This window comes from Grampus griseus (assembly GCF_964374135.1).
Source record: "Grampus griseus genome assembly, chromosome: X".
Taxonomy (NCBI): domain Eukaryota; kingdom Metazoa; phylum Chordata; class Mammalia; order Artiodactyla; family Delphinidae; genus Grampus; species Grampus griseus.
In genome coordinates, this window is record NC_138999.1 from 83,752,183 (window position 1) to 83,769,892 (window position 17,710).

Here is a 17,710-nt window from a genome sequence, read left to right on the forward strand (position 1 = left end):
TATTTTGTTTAGTTCCTTTCATACAGTTACAATATGAATTAACAAGGGCAAATTGCTGTGCACAAAACCCACAACTTTGATTGAGGTCATGATAATGCTGTTCATATTATATTAATTTTACCTTTTTATTCTTTGGAACAGACCTGGCTAGAATCAAGAAGAACAGGAAAATTACTATTCTTACCCACAAGCTGAAAAATGGAACCTAGCAGGGGATTAGCACCCAAGGTTAGAATATGCTTTCATTGTAATCAACATTAGTCAAAACATTTTTTGAATATTATGAAGAGTGAATTTTCATACTGTAAGAAGAATATAGAGGTATTGGAAGGTAGAGAAATGTATAATAAAGAATTTCAAAGGAATGGAAAACAGGCTTTACAAGAAAAGTTTAAAGGGATTGGAGTTACTTAGTAAAAAGAAGGTTAAAGCATAAAAGATGTGATCTTAAAGTATATAAGGGGATAATTTGATGAGACCACTGAGCAGTTTTTCTGTTTGTCAGTAGAAAACTGAGTATGAGAAAATTGTGTTAAATTGAAATAGTGTTATTTGAAGAGTGGTTAGGCCAGACATAGATTTGAGAACTTGGGGCATCAAATTTTGATATTAGGTAAGATTAATAGTTAAAATTTTGATACTAGGTAAGGATAACAAAAGGGTATAGGAGAGAAGTATAAGAATAAACTGTGAGTACATAGAAAATAAACTGTCGGTTACCAAAAGGGAAGGGGGGATAGGGATAAACTAGGAGTTTGGAATTAACATATATACACTACTATATATAAAATAGATAACCAACAAGGGCCTACTGTATAGCACATGGAATTATACTCAATATCCTGTAATAACTTATAATGGAAAAGAAATGGAAAAGAATCTGAAAAGGTATATATGTATATATATATATATATATATATATATATATATATATATATAAACTGAACCACTGCTGTATACTTTAAACTAACACAACATTGTAAATCAACTATACTTCAATAAAGAAATATTTTAAAAAGAGAATAAACTGTGAGTAAACATATATAAATAGGGATTGGGAGGAGGAACTAAATCCAGTATGCTAAAAAATGTAGGAAGAGCACAGGGCAATGCAGTATCATCAAAGGAGAGAGTTTTTATTAAGTACTTACTGTGTGCCAGGCAGCTTTCAGAGTATTTACCATAGATGACCTCATTTAATCCTCATGATAACCATATAATTTGGGTACTATGGTGCTATGACTACCCTCTTTTTACAGATGAGGAAACAGAGGCAAGGAGAGGTTCATTAATTTACTAAAGGCCACAGCACTCTGAAGTGGAAGAGTCAGAATTCGAATCCAGGCAGACTGGTTCCAGTACCCACATAGCTAACATCTCTACATTTCCTCTAAATATAGAGTTTCCAGTGGTAGAAGAGTAGGAAAATGGCATATACTGGAAAGAGGGCAAAAAGGATGAGGACTGATAAAAATATTTGTGATTGGGAAATGAAAGATAACATTGGAGAGGGCAAGACCAGTGAGGAAGGAAGCTAAGGCATTAATGTGAGAATGTGGTATCAGGGAGCAGCAGCAGCAAGTATAGACTGGCATTGAAGGGAAAGAGAAAAATACAATAGTAACTTGAGGGAAAGGCAGGAAAAAGTGTGCTGCCATTTATTTATTTATTTAAGGATAGAGAAGAGTTGGATATCTTTTTATTTATCTCTGAGTAAATGATAGTATCATTATTATACTTATTGAGAAAACTGAAGCCACATGATATGTGTTCCCTCAACTTGTTCCTTTTCCTCTCAAAATATATCTGCACGTGTGTAAAACTGTGGTGAGTCTGCTTTCACAATATACTCCCTTACCATCCTTCAGCCCAGAATCAGAAAAAGAGAAGAACAGATTGTGTGGTTTCTTCACAATTCGGATGATGAGAGGTTTAGGAAGACAAAGCAGTCTTGCCACAGACATCTCTGACAGATATCTTACATGTATGAGCAATCAAAAACTAAAGGTTGATTTAAATGTTACCCCATTGATTCAATCAAGTGGTTGTTTTTTTTTATTACTCAATATTCTATATGATTATGGATAAACACACAGAGACACATACAAACACACACACACATATATTTATTGTTTACCTGCCAATACCATTTGTGTATCAGTTAATTGGCAGACCTCATTTAACTTGCAGATTTTTAAACTATGTGCATAGAAAATTATGTACTGGAATGACAACAATGAAAATGAACTTTGGCATTAGCTCTGCAACTTATTACCTCTATGACTTGGGCAAGTCACTTAACCTCTCTTTTTTCTAATTTCCTACTTGTAATAAGAGGATAATATGTGGGGATGTGTTGAAGAATAAATAAAATACTGTGTATTTCAGATTTCGTTAATGGCCCCAGTTCTTTACCCCATCCTGTATCCATGCCCTTTGCCCAGTGACTTTGCAGTTTCTTCCACTGAAGATGTAGAGTATATGTCCCCAACCCTTGACTCTGAGCTTGGCCATTTGGCTTGTTTTGGTCAATGGCAGGCTGTAAGACATAACATGACCAAAATATGTAAGGCTCTTACACCATTCAGCTTGCCCTCTTGTTCCTTTGCCACTGGCTATGCTGCTCCCTGGAGAAGATTAGATACATCAGAGCAGAACAAACCACCTTACGTGGGCCCAGCATAGATCATACAACTGCTAGCTAACACCCAAATCCATTGAGCAAGTCTAGCTTAAGGTCAGAAAATCTCCCCAGCTGAGCCCAGTCTCTATCAACTAATGCTTAATTGACCTACAGATGCATGAGAATAAATGATTATTTTAAGCCACTGAGTTTTGGGATGACTTCACAGCACTTTTGTGTCAATAACTACACTTGTCAGGGACTTAGCACAGTGCTTGGCACGTGGTTAGTATTTAGTTACCTTTTCTTTTTATGGACCAAATGCAAAAAACATTTTATACTTTTCATCTACTATGTAAAACATGCAGCTGTTAAGAAACATTTGGATGATTCAATGTATTCATTTGGTGTCATGCAGACAGCACTTTTGCAATAAACAATGAAATAACAAATTCTTCACAGAGTTTTCTTAGACTTTTGCATGTTGATTGCTGTATTCTTCCCATGCAAGTGAAACTTCCTCCCACTAATGCTAATAAGAATTATGTGTGTGCATTGAAAGGAAAATATATTCCATGAATATTAGACTAATGAATTAATTTAGGAGCTGACAGTCTCATCTTTTGATTAACTTCCCAATCATCACCTTATGTATTTTGCATGTTGTGGCAAATGCAATGGGAAACATTTAAAAATATTCACTTGCTTGCCCATAGAAATCAAATCTGAATTTTATAAGCTACCTTAATATTCATGTGTATTGAGGAAGTATCTTAAAAATTATCTTGACCACTCATTTTCTGTTATAATTATTTAAACCTGTCAATTTCAATTTATTGCCTTCAAAGTTTCCTTTGCTTAATGTAATCACAAGCCTCCATTTACCAGATGTCTCAATATCCTCATTGATACTATAAACTACCTGTCACATTCCACTAAAATCTATGTATTTCTTTGTTGATGTTCAGTGTATTCAATGCAAATAATTGACACTGCTTTATAAAAAAAGTCTCCATGCCCTCTTAATTAATAGCTTTTAATAAAAATCTTCAGAACTTACATTGTTTTACTATTAATTTGATTCTATTTGGAATTTTGTATTTGATGGAGGTGGAAGTGGATATGTAGCAAGGGATAGCATGAATGTCTGTTCTTTATACGTTCTTACCTTCACAAAAACTATCACATATTATTTAAATCTGTAGCTTGATTTTTACATGCATAATTGAAGGCCTGTCACCACAAAATAAATCCTTTCTAGAGGCTTACAAGGTACCTGTGGCACTGTTCATTATATGTGAAGGAAGTGAAGTTCAAGTAAGGGAGGGATATTTTTTCACCCATTTGAGGGCAACTTAGAAGTAATTCAAACATGTTAAGTAGATAATAGAATGTGAGAGACTAGGTAGGGGAGAAGATCAAACTAGCAGGTATTAACCTATATCCAACTTCCATGTCCTAACATCTGTAAAACATATAAGTATTTGTGTTTCTATTTATCCCATTACAGGGATAGTTTAGTTTAATTCAGGTAGTGTTTATGCATCAGATCCACTCTCCTTCCATTTACTCCAAGATCTTGTTCCATTTATTATTCTCTCTTCCATCTATAGCCTCAAACTCTTTGGATCTTTCTACTAGAGATACAAATATTATCAAATATTGTCACTCAAAGGTACCTTCCTTATACTACTCAGCCATAAAAAAGAACAAAATTTTGCCATTTGCAGCAACATGGATGGACTTGGAGGGTATTGAAAGACAAATACTATATGATATCACTTATATGTGGAATCTAAAACAATACAACAAACTAGTGAATATAACAAAAAAGAAGTAGATTCACATATATAGAGAATAAACTAGTGGTTACCAGTGGGAGGGGGGAAGGGCATTATAGGTGTGAGGGAGTGGGAAGTACAAGCTATTGGGTGTAAGATTGGTGTACAGTACATCAAGGATCCCCCATACTATACAGCATGGGGAATACAGCTAATATTTTGTAATAACTGTAAATGGAGTGTAACCTAAAAAAATTGTATAAAAATTTAAAAAAAAACCCTTCCTTTGAACCTGTATTAATCTTTGTCTAGAGTCTTTTCTCCTGCTCTTCACATAAAAGACTTTACAAATGCTGTTTTGCTCAGTTTTTCTTTTTTTGTTTTTTAAAATTTTCTTCACCTCCAATTCAATCCACTTCAATATGGCTTCCATTTCAAACATCATGTGCTGAAATATCTCTGGAAAAAGTAATTAATAACTTCTAAATGTGTGATTTCAATTTTGGTTCATTTGACCAATTTATAGCACTTCACATTGCTGAACATGCTCTACCTCTTGAAAATCTTTCTTTCATTGGTTTCTGTGATTACCTTTCTTGTTTGTCCTTTCTTGGGCATTTCTTTTTGTTCTCCTTTGTTGATTTTTCTCACTTCACTGCTCCTTTAATATTGGCATTTTCCAGTACTAAAATCTTTAGCTCTCTTTTCACTTTACACATTGTTCTTATGTTTTCATCTATATCTCTGTGGCTTCAACTATCAACTATATTCCTAAAATCTTTCAATACCTGAAGTCCAGATTTCTGTTTTCAGTTCCTTAATGGAAATTTTCCCTTAAATATCTTATAGATGACTCAAGGGAATTTATTAAAAACTAACCTCATTATTTTTTTCTTAAGCGTTTTCTTCTCCCTGTATTTCCTACCTTGGTAAATGGCAACATTAGCTATTCATCCATCCAAGATAGAAACCTGATAGACTCTAATATTCATTACATTGTCATTAAAATTCCAGTTTCCATGGATTCTTTTATAGATTTCTTAAATCTTTCCTCATAACCACCATTTTAGTTTGTGCTTTTATTACCTCTTCTCTATACTAGTTCAGTAATCTCTTCAGTTGTTATAAGAGTTTTGGATTTCAGGGACAAGCAAAATTTCAGAAACAATTAGATTTAATTAGTGAATTTATCAAAGTTACTTGAAAAAAGTCAAGATGCAAAATTCATTTGTATTTCTGTAAGCTAACAAAAATTTGGGGGCCAATAAAAAGACGACATTGAAAATAACAATAAAAAGCATCAAATACTTAGAAATAAATCTAATAAAAGATGTGGTAAATCATTATACCTGAAACTACAAAACATTCTGAAAGACATTGAAAAAGATCTAAATGAAAGGAAAAGCGTACTATGTTTATGGATTGATTGGAAGGCTCTGTAGTGTTATAATGTCAATTCTTCCAAAACTGATCTATAGAGTAAATGTAATCCCATTCAAACTCCTGCAGGGTGTGTGTAGTGTGTGTGTAAATTGATAAACTGATTATAAAACTTGTATCAGAATGCAAAGGTCTTTGAATAGTCAATATAATCCTGAAGAAGAAAAGCAAAGTTGGAGGACTTATACTACTAGATTTCAAGAATAACTATAAACCTATAATGATTAAGGCAGTTTGATATTGATGAAAGGATTGACAAATAGACCAATGGAGCAGAATAGGGCATCCAAATATAAGCCCACACATATAGAGTCACTTGACTAACATCCAAGATCTCACTGTAATTAAGTGGGAGAAAGAATAGTCTTTTTAATAAATGATGCCATGTATTAAATAATTTCATATCCTTATAGACGAAAATGGACTTTAATCCCTATGTTACACCACACACAAACATCAAATTGAGATAGACAGTAGACCTAAATGTGAAAGATGAAACAATAGAACTTTTAGAAATATGGCTCATAGACCAAATCTGACCCACTACTTCTGTTTGTAAATTGTTTAATTGGAACACAGCCAACCTATTCATTTATGTATTCTTTATCACTTTTCTCATGCTACAGTGGTGGAGTTGAGTAATTATGATAAAGAGTGTAAGGCCCACAAAGCTGTATATATTTACTATCTAGCCCTTCACAGAAAAAAATTGTTAAACTCTGTTGTAGAAGAAAACATAGGAGGATATCTTTGTGATTATGGAGTAGTAGTTTTTTCCTTTATAAAGGAAAAAAAAATAGCCATAAAATAAAGCCATAAAAGATTAAATAAAACAATAAATTTGATTTCATTAAATTAAGAATATCTGTTTATTAGGATTTGTTACCAGAATAAAATAAAAAAAAACTTTAGAGGTCATTAAGAAAAAGTTAATAATGTAATTTAAAGATGAGAAAAGGATTTGAATAGACATTTCTCCGAAGAAGATATACAAATGATTAATAACCACATGTAAAGATTCTCAACATCATTAGTCAGTAGAGAAATGCAAATCAAAACCACAGTGAGAAACCCACTTTCATCCACTAAGGTGACTATAATAAAAGACAGACAATAACAACTGTGGGCAGATATGTGAGAAAACTGGAATCCTCATACCCTGCTGGTGAGAATGTAAGCTGATGTAAGCAGCCTCTTTAAAAAATAATTTGATATTTGCTCAAAAAATTAAACAGAGTTACCATATGATCCAGCAATTATACTTCTAGATATATACCCAAGAGTATAGGAAACATGTCTACACAAACCTCATACACAAATGTTCATAGCAGTATTATTCATAATAGTCAAAAAGTGAAAACCTCCCAAACGTACATCAGTTGATGGATGGATGCACAAGATATGGTATATTCACACAATGGAATAGTATTCAGCCATTAAAAGGAAAGAAGTACTGAAAGATGATACAACATGTTATTATGCTAACTTAAAGAAGCCAAACATGAAAGGCAATATATTACGTGATTCCATTTACATGAAAGTAGGCAAAGCCATAGAGACAGAAAGTAGTAGATTAATAATTGCCCAAGGTTGAGGGATGAGAGGTGGAAGGGGAACAGAGAGGAGAGTGAGAGTAGCTGCTAATGAGTGTGGAATTTCTTTTTGCAGTGTGGGAATGTTCTGGAATTAGATAATGTTTATGGTCGCACAACTTTGTGAGTATTCTAAAAATCACTGAATTGGGCACTTTAAAATGGTGAATATTTTGACATGTGAATTACAGCCCAATTTTTTTTAAGTAAACAAAAACGTGTAGTTGTGCTTACTTGTACAACTGATCAACTAAAATAAACAGGTATTGAAAAACAGTAATTTTCTTTAGATGACCCAACATACACAAAAGTAAATCACAGTGATATATGGCTATACCCTCACCAAAATGGCTTAAATTAAAAAGACATAATACTAAGAGTTGACAAGCATGTAGAACAACTGTAGCTTTCATATATTGGTGGTGGAATTGTAAGTTTATGCAGCCACTCTAAATAAATTTAGTTGATACTAACTTTAGTTTCACATCTTCTTAATATATGCTAAATATATTACAATAGACTTATATCAGGATAAACTATATTGCTTGTCCATGACGAAGAAATTCTACTCCTATGTATATAACCAAGAGAAACAAGTACATATGTCCACAATGACTCATAAAAGAATGGTCATAGTAGCCTCACTCAAAATAACTAAAAATAGTAATGACCCAAATGTCAATCAACAGGAGAATGGATAAACAAGTTGTGTTAATATCATACATTGAAATGCTACCGAGAAATAAAAAAAAAAAAACTGCTGAAGTTTACGCAACAACATGGATGAGTCAGAGAAGCATTATGTTGACTGCAAGAAACCAGACAGTACATACTGTATGATTCCATTTATATTAGGTACAAGAATTGACAAAGCTAATCTCTGACACAATAAATCAACAGTGGTTGCCAACGATGGAGGAGTGGAAATTGAATAAAATGGGGCATGAGGAAACTTTCAGATGTGTTAGACAAATTCTGTGTCATAAAGTAGGTGGTGGATACAGGGGTATACACAAGTGTAAAAATTCATTGATTTGTAAACTTTATATTTGTATATGTTACACATCTCACAGTATGCATTTAATATGTCAATTGTGAAAGTAAAAACAAAAGAAAGAAAGAGCAGGGAAATTGTAAGCACTTCCAACTGTGAAAAACAAAACTGATATTTTGCCAAGTAAAAACATCAAATATCGATATCAATAAGCACCATGTATATTCACCATTATTTTATAAAATAAACATCTTAAAATAAAAACATAAGGATGATAAAATATCAGAACAGAAAATAATTCTTTATGTAGAATAAATATAGCTTTATAGAAACTTACTACCTTGTCCTTTTTTTGTACCATTTTGCTTGATGCAAGTGAAAATTTTGTTTTAGATTTGCAGGAGTTGAGGGGTGATATCTTGTTATTACTGTTCTAATTGTATTTCAGCCTTTGATCTTTCACTTCTTCAATTTAAATAAATTATTTTGTTTCCCCAAATCATCATTCATGGTCCTGCTTAAAACCCTTCAATGGCTTCCATTGTGTAAAGTGTTGATTTTCCACTGGCTCTGAATTAGCATAACCAGTGCCACGTAAAGAGTGTCGCTCTCCATCCAGCTCTACATGGATGGGGTCATTAGCTACTGCAGGTGCTGAGCTTTAATGCACCCTGAAAGGAGTTCAGGGCAGAGACTAGGAATGAGGCACTCTGTGCTCTGGGCAAACTGGCAGAACAGGTCTTCAAATAGTTAGATTCTTGAGATGTGTGCTTGGTTGCATGTACTCCCTTTGCCAAAATCACATATACACTGACCTCTCCAGCTACCTCTTCAGAGCAGTTCCTCAGAGGTACCTGAGAGGCTGTCTCCTGGGGTATAGTCCTCAGTAAGTCCCCAAATAAAACTGAATTCACAACCATCATGTTGTGTGTTTTATTTCAGTCGACACCAGGGAGATTTTACAAATTACCTTCATTACTCATCATAGACCAATAAATTAGAATCTTGAGAGGGTGGTGTCCAGGGCACAGACATTTCTAAACTCTTTATAGCTTATTTATTTGTGCACCAAGGAGAATTACTGACCTATAGTATAAAGTTTTAACTTCTTAGTAGGACTACGTTCAACTACTTATTATCTGAACTGGTCATGTTTCTCTGTGCTATACTTCTCTTGCTTCCTTTATCTTTTTGTGAGACATGTAGGGGAGAAACAATAATTTTTCCTCTACCCTTCTGATTCCTAGCTGAGACTCCTGTAATAAAAGATAGATTAACAAGGGAAAACCAAACAGAAATTTATTAACAGAAATACCCATGTATACATGGGAGACACCCAGGGATATAAGAGTAACTCCTTGAAGTGGCCTAAGCCACCAGTTTAAATACTGTTTCCAGCTAAAGACAAAAGAAAGGTGGGAGGTGGGGAAAGAGGACAGTTATGGGAGGTTAGTAAATAAGAGTAAGGCTTGTTATGCAGATTTAAATCAGAGCCTGTTCCACTGATAAAACTCTCCAGTGTAGAGTCATCCTCTTCCTATTACAGACACACACTTACAAATGTATATTCCCTTTATAACTGTAAATTTCCCTTCAAAAGAGTAACTTCTGTATACAGATGGCCAATAGACACATGAAAAGATGCTCAACATTGCTAATTATTAGAGAAATGCAAATCAAAACTACAATGAGGTATCACCTCACACTGATCAGGATGGCCATCATTAAAAATCCACAAATAATAAATGTTGGAGAGGGTGTAGAGAAAAGGGAACCCTCTTACACTGTTGGTGGGAATGTAAATTGGTGTAGCCACCATGGAAAACATTATGGAGATTCCTCAAAAAACTAAAAATAGAGTTGCCATATGGTCCAACAATTCCACTCATGGGTGTATATCTGGAAAAGATGAAAACTCTAATTTGAAAAGATACATGTACCCCAGTGTTCATAACAGCACATTTACAATAGCCAAGACATGGAAACAGACTAAATGTCCGTTGACAGATGAATGGATAAAGAAGATGTGGTACACACACACACACACACACACACACACACACACACACAATGGAATACTACTCAGCCATAAAAATGAATGAAATAATGTCATTTGCAGCAACATGGATGCAACTAGAGATTATCATACTAAGTGAAGTAAGTCAGACAAAGACAAATATCATATGATATCACTTATATGTGAACAAATATAGTTTTCTATGAAACAGAAACAGACTCACAGACATAGAGAACAGACTTCTGGTTGCCAAGGGGAGGTGGGGTGGGGGAGGGGTGAATTGGGAGTTTGGGACTAGCAGATGCAAACTATTATATATAGAATGGATAAACAACAGGTCCTACTGTATAGCACAGGGAAATATACTCAATACCCTGTGATAAACTATAATGGAAAAGAATATGAAAAAACATGTATACATATCTGAATCACTTTGCTGTACAGCAGAAACTAACACAACATTGTAAATCAACTATACTTCAATAAAATAAATTTAAAAAATAAATTTTCTAAGGCTTGTCAAAAAGAAAAGAGTAACTTCTACTCTTTGTGGCATCTCCCATGTCTGCTGTTTCTCAAAGTAATCAGCTCAAAATGATTCTTATGTCAGAGATGCAAATTTTGTGGTGGCATATTCTGCTACATTTCAGATATTCCTTTTTTAACAAGACTCACTCTATTTCCCCTGCCCCAAGCAGAGTTAGATCCTTCATAGCCACTTATAGCACCTATTACTATCTATCATAGTTATACCAGAACAAGAACTTCAAAAGGCAGGTCCTCTACCTTATTTATATTTTTATCTCTAATAGAGTGTATAGCACAAAATGCAAAACAACTTGAATAATACACTAATCTCTTATTTTGAGACTTCAGAAACAAATCCCCTGACTGCCCTCACCTAATTTAACAGAATATGCCATCTTCTCAAAATAAATAACTCATATATTAAGAAAAAGTGTGAGAAAACACAAATGTAGAAATCAATATGGGTTAATAAGTTCATTTGAGCTAGGGAAAGTGCAAAGAAACATGCACAGAATAATCTTTCCAAAATATTATACACAATTGTGTGAAAACTACAAGCAACAAACATGGTATTCGTGGTCAAAAGTGAGAAAAGCAAAACAGCTACTGCATACATCAAAAGTGTTATGTTGACACTGAAAAGAGTTTCTTAGACAAAGCAGACTCCTGTGCAAGAAAAGCTTTCAGGAGGATAATTCTGACAATTTGACATCCCTTGAGCACAAATTCTGAGCATCACTTTTGAACAAAAAATTGACTGTGTAAAAATTGAGGGACAAAAATCTGACATTGTTCTTTTGTACAAATTCACCACTTTCTTCACTGCAGCAAAAGAAGATGAGGAAAGTGGGCAGTTTCTCTAGGATGAAAAAAAAGTGTGCTACTTGCTCTGAGTCTAACAACTCAGGATTTGTGGAATGCTTATGAGCAGAAATATAATCAAATGCAGCAGAAAGTTGTCCTAATAGAGTTTGTGGAGAGAAGATCTTAAATATTTACCATACACCATTTTGTCATTTAGTAGGAAAAGACCAAAATCATCATGTGGCACTGAATTATCAAGATCAAGAGATATGCTTAATTTTATCACCCTCTTTTTGCAGGATATACATTCACTCAGTGAATTCTCCAAACCCACAGAAATACTCTAGCACTATGGATTCTTTAAATTTCTTCATCTATATTGGGCTGCTCAATTTCCTTACCCAAACTGTAAGGAAATGCTCTCTGCTTTGTTCTCACTGTCACAGCTTTAAGAAAATTTGTGAAAGGATTTAGTATCCTGCTTTGAAAGTTTAACACAAACTTGGGGGACAGTGTGGATTACTGCTGTTGCTGATGGCAAGACTAGAAATGAACCATATTTTTCTGCTTGTCCTAACACTGACTCTCTGGTAAAATCTCCTGGCTTATTTTTTGATTCTGTCCCTTCTGTTTCATTTTTTTCCCTCTCACTGTTCCTGGATATCAGTGCTGCCTAGGCTCTTTGAGACCTATTCTACTTTACTTAGGGACATACAAAGAACAAAGTGAATTATTTATTAAACTGCAGTGTTCTCACAATCACAACTCCAGCTTCTCAGTTTTATTGGGCACCATATAGCCAGGGTGCTATTTTGATAGGAGGAATTTTGAGTGCGCTGGCTTGACCCAGAATATTACTGCCACAGCTCTCTGACAGGGATTCATATTACACAATCCCTCCTTGTCATTTCCAAAGCAACTTTGGCCATAGAAGGGTGAGGACTGCAAGATTAGGATGATTTTTTTTTTCTGGAAATTTGACCCTACGCCTTTCAGTCTATTGCCTCTCTGAGACAGCATGGATCAGTACCTTGACACAACTTCATTCTTTTCGTCAGCATTTATTTCAAAGTCTTCCAGTGGCAATTCTCAGCCATTCTTCATTTGTTATTTAGTTTTCCATGGCTTTAAATTCCGTTTTTGTAGAAAGGCACTACTCAGTCACTATGTCTTAAAAATTTCATTCTTATTTTTTAAACGTTTGAATACACTTTTCTTAAATGCCAAAAAGGAAATGATGAAATCAGTCCTTTGGTCTGTTATTTTTGAGGAAATGCTTTAGGTGAGGTATTATGTCTTTGAGCCAAAGCATTATTTTTATTCTTCAATCTTGATAGTACGATGTTGTGAACCATCCCTGGGGCTTTGGGAAGTGCTGAGTATAAAGTTGTAAAATTGCAGAATATGAAAAAATAAGTGTATATGTGTTATCTTTTCACCATTTGCAAACTGGCACCTGCTAATTTTATTTGTTGACCATAAATGGGTTATTTACTTATTATATGTCTTGTAACTCTTAGATATTTGTATCACAGGAGGTAGTATGTATCAATATATTCATCCCAGAGGAAACAATAATCCATATACAATGATTTCTTCCAACTTTGCTGACAGACTATTCTTTAACTTTTCTTTAGTTTTGGATTCTGATGAGACCAGTCCATCCCTATACAGCTCCAGGGAGAATAGTACTTTCTTAAATGGGGTCAAGATATAAGTAAGAGTTCTTTAGAATTACAGACTCCATGAGTGTGAAGGTTTTATGGCAATTAACTGTCACTAGGCACCATTTTTAAGACTGGCATGAAAAAAATGAAAAATGTTACCTACAGAAATTCTTTCATTTGACATCATAAATACTTGTTCTCCATTTACAGTGTTCTGAGGTATTGGTCACATGAAGCATGACTTGAATTACCATGATCTTTGTTTATAATTTACAGAATGTTTCAAGAATATAACCTACCTTTCAGATCAACTTGAGCAATGTTGCTAAAGCATTGGAAGGTATATACTGAGTTGAATATCATTGTAGGAATAGATTCTCTTGCCATCAGTAAAAAGGAAAAAAGATTCAGGATTTCATGTCAGGATTCAGACCCATGTGATTATGTGCATTTGATCGTGGCAAATATAAATGACAAGGTTCATACTTATTTATTTTACATTTGTAAGATAAAAGTAGTGGCTTTTGAAGGATTTTATGATCTTCTAACTTGTGAATGGCCATATCAAATATTTTTCTTATTTATGAAGTACAGCTGCATGGTGAGAGACTCCACTGAACATTTCCCAGAACTAAAGAAAGCTCATCTTTACCAATAATAATCTGCTTATAGAAAATGCAATGTCTTAGTTTCCTGATGTATAAGATACAGTGTAAAGTGTGTGACAAGAGGAAGTACCATGCTGGAATAAGTCCATATTTTCACAAATGAAATGATATTTTTTCACATCTTTATTGGAATATAATTGATTTACAATGGTGTGTTAGTTTCTGCTTTATAACAAAGTGAATCAGTTATACATATACATATGTCACCATATCTCCTCTGTCTTGCATCTCCCTCCTACACTCCATATCTCACCCCTCTAGGTGGTCACAAAGCACCGAGCTGATCTCCCTGTGCTATGCGGCTGCTTCCCACTAGCTATCTGTTTTACGTTTGGTAGTGTATATACGTCCATGCCACTCTCCCACTTTGTCACAGCTTACCCTTCCCCCTCCCTGTGTCCTCAAGTCCATTCTCTAGTAGGTCTGTGTCTTTATTCCTGTCTTACCCCTAGGTTCTTCATGACATTTTTTTTTCTTTTTTTTCTTAGATTCCATATATATGTGTTAGCATATGGTATTTGTTTTTCTCTTTCTGACTTCACTCTGTATGACAGACTCTAGGTCCATCCACCTACAAATATCTCAATTTCATTTCTTTTTATGGCTGAGTAATACTCCGTTGTATATATGTGATACAATGTGAAAAAAAAAAGTCAGGATATAAAACTGTATATTACAGTATGGTTCCTCAGAAGAAGATATTTTATTTCCTTTTCTTCTCTGATTGCTGTGGCTAAAACTTCCAAAACTATGTTGAATAAGAGTGGTGAGAGTGGGCAACATTGTCTTCTTCCTGATCTTAGTGGAAATGCTTTCAGTTTTTCACCATCGAGGATGATGTTGGCTGTGGGCTTGTCATATATGGCCTTTATTATGTTGAGGAAAGTTCCCTCTATGCCTACTTTCTGCAGGGTTTTTATCATAAATGGGTGTTGAATTTTGTCGAAAGCTTTCTCTGCATTTATTGAGATGATCATATGGTTTTTCTCCTTCAATTTGTTAATATGGTTTATCACATTGATAGATTTGCCTTTATTGAAGAATCCTTGCATTCCTGGAATAAACCCCACTTGATCATGACGTATGATCCTTTTAATATGCTGTTGGATTCTGTTTGCTAGTATTTTGTTGAGGATTTTTGCATCTATGTTCATCAGTGATATTGGCCTGTAGCTTTGTTTCTTTGTGACATCTTTGTCTGGCTTTGTTATTAGGGTGATGGTGGCCTTGTAGAATGAGTTTGGGAGTGTTCCTCCCTCTGCTATATTTGGAAGAGTTTGAGAAGGATGGGGGTTAGCTCTTATCTAAATGTTTGACAGAATTCACCTGTGAACCCATCTGGGCTTTCGTTTGTTGGAATATTTTAAATCACAGTCTCAATATCAATGCTTGTGATTGGTCTGTTTATATTTTCTATTTCTTCCTGTTTCAGTCTCAGAATGTTGTTCTTTTCTAAGAATTTGTCCATTTCTTCCAGTTTGTCCATTTTATTGACATATAGCTGCTTGTTTTAATCTCTCATGATCCTTTGTATTTCTTCAGTGTCAGTTGTTACTTATCCTTTTTCATTTCTAATTCTATTGATTTTACTCTTCTATTTTTTTTTCTTGATGAGTCTGGCTAATGTTTTATCAATTATGTTTATCTTCTCAAAGAACCAGCTTTTAGTTTTATTGATCTTTGCTATCATTTCCTTCATTTGTTTTTCATTTATTTCTGAACTGATCTTTATGATTTCTTTTCTTCTGCTAACTTTTTTTGTTGTTGTTGTTCTTCTTTCTCTAATTGCTTCAGATATAATGTTAGGTTGTTTATTTGAGATGTTTCTTGTTTCTTGAGGTAGGATTGTATTGCTATAAACTTGCCTCTTAGAACTGCTTTTTCTGCATCCCATAGGTTTTGGGTTGTCATGTGTTCATTGTCATTTGTTTCTAGGTAGTTTTTGATTTCCTCTTTGATTTCTTTAGTGATCTCTTGGTTATTTAGTAGTGTATTGTTTAGCTTCCATGTGTTTGGATTTTGTACAGATTATTTCCTGTAATTGATATGTAGTCTCATAACGTTGTTGTCAGAAAAGATACTCAATATAGTTTCAATTTACTTAAATTTACCAAGGTTTGATTTGTGGCCCAAGGTACGATCTATCCTGGAGGATGTTCCATGAGTACTTGAGAGGAAAGTGTATTCTGTTGGTTTTGGATGGAATGTCCTATTAATATTAATTCAGTCCATCTTGTTTAATGTATCATTTATAGCTTGTGATTCGTTATTTATTTTCATTTTGGACGATCTGTCCATTAGTGAAAGTGGGGTGCTAATGTCCCCTTCTATGATTGTGTTACTGTCAATTTCCCCTTTTATGGCTGTTAGCATTTAACTTATGTATTGAAGTGCTCCTATGTTGCTTGCATAAATATTTACAATTGTTATACCTTCCTCTTGGATTGATCATTATGTAGTGTCCTTCTTTGTCTCTCGTAATAGTCTTTGTTTTAAAGTCTATTTTTCTGATATGAGAACTGCTATTCTAGCTTTCTTTTGGTTTCCATTTGCATGGAATATTGTTTTCCATCCCCTCATTTTCAGTCTGTATGTGTCCCTCGGTCTGAAGTGTTTCTCTTGTAGACAGCATATATACAGATCTTGTTTTTTTATCCATTCAGCCAGTCTATGTGTTTTGGTGGGAACATTTAATCCTTTTACATTTAAAGTAGTTATCAATATGTACGTTCCTATTACCATTTCCTTAATTGTTTTGGGTTTGTAATTGTAGGTCTTTTTCTTCTCTTTTGTTTCCTACCTAGAGAAGTTCCTTTAGCATTTGTTGTAAAGCTGGTTTGGTGGTGCTGAATTCTCTTAGCTTTTGCTTGTCTGTAAAGGTTTTAATTTCTCGGTCAAATCTGAATGAGATCCTTGCTGGGTAGAGTCATCTTGGTTGTAGGTTTTTCCCTTTCATTACTTTAAATGTCTTGCCACCCCCTTCTGGCTTGCAGAGTTTCTGCTGAAAGAGCAGCTGTTAACCTTAAGGGGATTCCCTTGTATATTATTTGTTGCTTTTCCCTTGATGCTTTTAATATTTTTTGTTTGTATTTAATTTTTGATAGTTTGATTAAGGTGTCTTTGCATGTTTCTCCTTGGATTTATCCTGTATAGGACTCTGCAATTCCTGGACTTGATTGACTATTTTCTTTCCCATATCAGGGAAGTTTTCAACTATAATCTCTTCAAATATTTTCTCAGTCCCTTTCTTTTTCTCTTCTTCTTCTGGGACCCCTGTAATTCAAATGTTGTTGCGTTTAATGTTGTCCCAGAAGTCTCAGAGTATGTTCTCAACTCTTTTCATTCTTTTTTCTTTATTCTGCTCTGTAGTAGTTATTTCCACTATTTTATCTTCCAGGTCATTTATCCGTTTTCTGCCTCAATTATTCTGCTATTGATCCCTTCTAGAGAATTTTAAGTTTCATTTATTGTCTTGTTCATCATTGTTTGTTTGCTCTTTAGTCCTTGTAGGTCCTTGTTAAACGTTTCTTGTAATTTCTCCATTCTGTTTCCAAAATTTTGTATCATCTTTACTATCATTACTCTGAATTCTTTTT